Raw genomic sequence first — 5,056 nt, 5'->3', positions numbered from 1 at the left:
CCCACTTAGCCCTTGCCCTGGGCAGCAGTTTCCTTCAGTCTCTGAAAGTCTCAGTGGGGAATGATGAGCCCTTTGTGTGCGAGGGGAGGTCAGTGTCTAGGTGCAGGGACGTGGCAATGAGTGATTGCTCCAAGATGGATTTGGCACCAGGCCAGGGCAGCAAGGAAACCCAGCCCAACTTTCCTGGGTATAAATATCCCTCGTATCTGAGGGTGTTAGTCACTCACCAGCTTCTTTGTGGGTAGATCCAGAGCTGATACTGCACCATGCAGCCCCTCACCCATGCAGTGCTCTGCCTGCTCCTCTCCTGCTGCTTCCAGGGTGCAGAGGCACGAAGATACAGCTCCACCCTCACTGTTTCCAGTGGGGTGAATGGGGGGAGGAGGAGTTTTGCCCCAGTGGCTACGCCAATGGATTTTCATTGAAGGTAAAATTTTTCCCATCTCCTTGCCACTTCCTGACCCTCTGACCCACACTCATCACTCAGTATCCCAGCAAGACCTTCTCTTGACTCTAGACTGTTCCTAATTGTTTTGTTTAAATCCTCTCTTCCTCACACTCTGGCCAGCCATCGACATACAGGGCCACTCAGTTTATTAAAGGGCGGGGGAAAGGAATATTTGTGACCCAGATCTGGGGCTGAAAGGAGATGAGAACACAATTGTCTGCACAGCCGGGTTTATGGGGCTTTGCTTTTGGCACAACCAGAGACATCTGTTGAAGCAGAAAGGGGGTGTAGGGGAAGACTTAGGAGGCGATATTAAAAGAATTAAATCTGTCTGGCTCGGGTAAGCTGCAAGTAAGAAGTGAGGATGTGACCACTGTCTGTAAGTATCTGACAGGTGTTAACATCAAAGGTGATAGATATTTGGGGGTAAAAGTAGGAGAAAGAATAAAATTAGGAAGGAAGTTTGATTGAAACTTATTCTGAGGGCAGATCTTCATTTGAAAGTTTTGCTGTCATTGCTATGCCTGCTAAGGGTGTGATTTATTTTCATTTTGAAAATATTTCTCTGCTGGCAAAAGTCCTGGTAGGTGTGCCAAAAGTGCTGTTGTCTGGATAGTGTATTTTACTCACCAAACTGGAATGAGCTATACTAGCAAAAGTACTTTTTGGCCACTATGGTTGTGGCTACACAAGGAGGACATGATAAGTAAGGCTAGAACAGCAAAACTATTTTAGTGTAGAGTAGGTCTCGGGTTTCCCAGCCAAAGAGGAACTGTTAATATGTACAGTAAGGGAATGCATGTGAGCTCCATCGCCACTTCATTTAAAGCCAGCCTGGCTATCTCCCCCCTCTAGTGGCTTTGAATCTGTGTTGCTGCAAGAGTGAAAAGCCAGTGTGGGGGTTGTGAGTAGGGGCAGCCTCCTCATTCTTCCCGGCTTGGATCCAGGGCTCTGCTTTACAGGGTGGATGGCAAAGGGGTGGGAAACATGAGGGGGAACATATGGGACAGGTTTTTTAGCTGTCTCCCAGCTTCCCAGGGCAGTGGCTGTTATAAGTGTCAGGGGCCTCATGGCTCTAATTATTACTGGACATTTTCCTTTCTCTTAAGAAATGCAGTTAATTTAATAGTAGGAAGTTGGAAAGATTTATTGGCTTGGGGGGTGGAGTTTCCAACCCTCTCCTACCAATCTGTACCTGTGTCTCCATCGCTTGTACCCTTCTCCCAGGTGGAGGCAGTCCAAGGTGCTGGGATATTACGTGATGACACAGCTTTGAATGGCATTCGCCTGTACTGTACTGACGGCTCCTTCATCGAGTCCGCTGTAGGGCCGTGAGTAGCTCTTTTGTTTCTCTCCCTCTTACTCTGCAACCCACAGAGAGAATAACCATGAACAATGCCATTTGCACAGGGTCTCTTCTCTGACTTTTTCCTCTCTTTAGAGATAATCTATAAAGGAAAATTAAAATAGGGCAATGGCTGTTCTGTTTCTGCTTCTTCATGTTAGACACTGATGGCCATTTTATGTTAAAATTCAGATCTTGTGTGCCCTGGAAGTTACTGTGGAGGACTGGAGAGAAGCAGTGAAATGATACCAGATCCAGAGCACAGTGTGAAAGCTGCAGCAATTGGCCTGGGGATAGGGATTTTTAGCTACGTCCTTCATGTCCTGGCCCTGCTGGAGTGAATGGGGATTTTGCCATTGACATTATCAGTTGTTGGCTGCATGTGTGTTCTCTCTGTGTGCTGCACCTGCTGTGGGCAGGTAGCCGGGACAGCAGACCTTGATTCAGCTGCCCAAGAAAACCACTGACTCAGTTCAGTGGCAAATGTGCTCAGCCAAGTTTACTGCTGATAAAGTACAGTACTAGCACCCCATAGACTCTACAGGAACACTAATACATGTATGCCTGAGACAATGGACTGGTTCAGTAAGTGGCAGGACTTTCCACTTCCCTCTAGGCCAGAGACACCTCCTCTGTATCCCCTCTTTTATACACTGATACAAACAAGTTACTTATTACCCTTCTGACATTACCAATCTGATCCCTTGTACCTGCTGATTCAAACAAAGCATTTTTATCCATCATCCTATCTTGTCCCCTTGTTTTTGTTTTACTTGGGGTTGGTGTGTTCCTGTTGCATATCCCAGTATTGTGTTTATGCCAGACCTTTATGTTGGGGTGTACCTGTGTCTTCTGGAATGTGCGTACATGAACACACTGTGCCTTGTACTTCTTGGAAGTGCCTGTGTTTTTTGCCATATTCATGTACCACACAGTGAATTTGTAAGCAAACGTCTGCTTTGTAACAGTGCCTGACTTTTGCCCATAGCCTGACTCTTGCTAACTTTGCTTCTTATCAGTAGGGCCAGACTTTTGCTCACTTTAGTTCAGGCCTCAGGTTTTGTACCAGGATCCATGTTTCATGCTCTCTCTTTCTACTACAGACATCAATGGAGACAGGATTTCACCCTGTAGGTTCTCTCAATACTCCAGTTGTTCATATATACCGTCTCCCAGATCTTCACCCCATTGAATTCCCTCCAGAGGCATGCAGTAGTTGTGACACACAGAACACACACTCAACACTTTGCCCAGAGTCTAACAGAATTGTTCTTTTACTTAGGCATATTAAGCCCAAAAGAGTACAGATCATACAAAACAATAAACATCCATGTATCCACTTCCCAGTTCACCCTTTCTTTGGGATGGATCTGTGTCCAGGAAGGCTGGCAGGCAGGGTTCCCCTGTCTCATGCAGGAGTGTTGCATGCTGGATGACTTCTCCCTCATGGAGTTCCCTTCTCCAGCTTCTCTGATCTTATTCTCTCCTGCCTAATGCTTCCTCTTCCTCTCTGACTTTTTTCCCATCTTTAAATCCCACCTGGTCACCTTGCTTCAGAGTTTGGTAACTTTCCCCTGCTCCAAAAAACCCCTCCCCTCGGATAGAGGAGGAAATATATTTTGCCTTGGGATGCAATTGCTTTTCTACATAACTCTTGCATGGTCCCTTGGTCTTTAGTCTGGAGAATATCTGGTGCGTGTCCTGTCAGTAGTGACAGAGAAGCATTTATGACAGAACAGTTTTCCTTAGTAAGACTTCATAATAACTCCATAATATCAACCAGAAGTGTTAAGTTCTACACAGATATTCCCAAATTCTCACCCAAGGGGTGTCTCCTGAGAACCCCAGGGAGTTCTCCAGCAAAACCAGGACAGACCAGGCTTGACACTTCTGATGTTTCTAAGGTTAAATACAAGCAAAAAACCCCCCCACTACTTAAGACAAAGAAAACAAAATAACTGAGGCCCTACCAGGCCTGTTTTCAGGTCACTGCCGTGTGCCCTATGAACACTGGCCCCGGTGCACTGTAGCTAGGATGACTGGTGCCCCCTGATGGGTAGCAGATGCTGAATAAGTCTCAGGCAGTTATTTTCTTCTCTGGCAGGTGGGGCGAATGGACTGACGACCAAAAGTGCCAGAGGAGCAACCTGATGTCCTTTGCTCTGAGGGTGGAACCATCCCAGGGAATGGGCGATGACACGGCAGCCAACAACATACACTTCAGATGCTCAGATGGAAGAGAGCTGATGGGCACTGCACAATCCTGGGGTGATTTTGGCACATGGAGTGATTTCTGCATCTCTGGGGCCATTTGTGGGATCCAGACAAAGGTGGAGCCATCCCAGGGCAGAGGGGATGACACGGCACTCAATGATGTGAAGTTCTTCTGCTGCAACTAAACAAGCACCTATCCCTGCCCATCCCCTAACACCAGCAGCTTCCCATGAAACACCATTAAAGCTTAGCACTGCTCTTAAACAAGAAGACGTCTGTGTCTTATTGACCCAAATCAGGCATGTGAGCATGTACCATCCCCACATGTGCAGGGGAAGAGGGTAGGCAGGACTGTGGGGAGAGCCAGGAGGCGAGGAGACTGGGAGGCGTGTGGAAGGAGAGTAAAACCCCAGAAGCTGAGATAATGACTCTGATAAGGTGAGAAGGGAGGCACGACTATATTGGGTAGAAAGGCGTGTATCAAGGTTTTGGGAACCAAGTAATTTTATTGTAAAAATTGTTCAAATTTGTTGTCCAGAGAACCAAGGAATGGCTGGGGCCAAATCTTGTGTGTATGACTGATTTTCATAAAGAAACAGACAATTAAATGTACAGAAGGGTAAATGATTTACAGCAGTGTGTGTTTCCAGATAATGGCATACTTCACAGGATCCTCAATACAATGACACAATTCAACGATTTTACAACTCATCAAAGCTGCAAGACCAGACAACAAAGCCAGGCAATACGACGTAGACATAACATGTCAGGGTGTGAATAACTGTAATACAGTAAGAGAAGGCATACATGAATAGACAGTGGGAGGGAGGGGCCTAGGGAAAGTGAATGAAAAAAGCAGAGGGTTAGATTGAATGGAAGTGTGGCATTATTTGAGCCGCCTCGACACTTTTATCCAAATGTGTCTAGACACAGGGTCCAAACTTCTTCAAATTCATGTAATTGAGCTCTGTGGCAATAAACTAGTAGGTCTTTGGCTGATACTCAGTCATGTCCAAATGCCACTGCTGTGTTCTGGGCATAAGCCTACC

General features: G+C 46.4%; 1 pseudogene; it reads left to right on the top strand.

The window, feature by feature from the left end:
- Positions 1-234: 234 nt before the first annotated feature.
- LOC137162901 (vitelline membrane outer layer protein 1-like) lies at positions 235-4,819 on the top strand (annotated as a pseudogene).
- Positions 4,820-5,056: the final 237 nt, after the last annotated feature.

This window comes from Emydura macquarii, unplaced genomic scaffold, assembly GCF_026122565.2.
Source record: "Emydura macquarii macquarii isolate MOO-44397 ecotype Brisbane River unplaced genomic scaffold, CSIRO-AGI_Emac_v2 contig_2473, whole genome shotgun sequence".
In the NCBI taxonomy this organism is placed as follows: domain Eukaryota; kingdom Metazoa; phylum Chordata; order Testudines; family Chelidae; genus Emydura; species Emydura macquarii.
The sequence above is the reverse complement of the archived record's forward strand: the minus strand, read 5'-3'. Positions and strand labels throughout refer to the sequence as shown.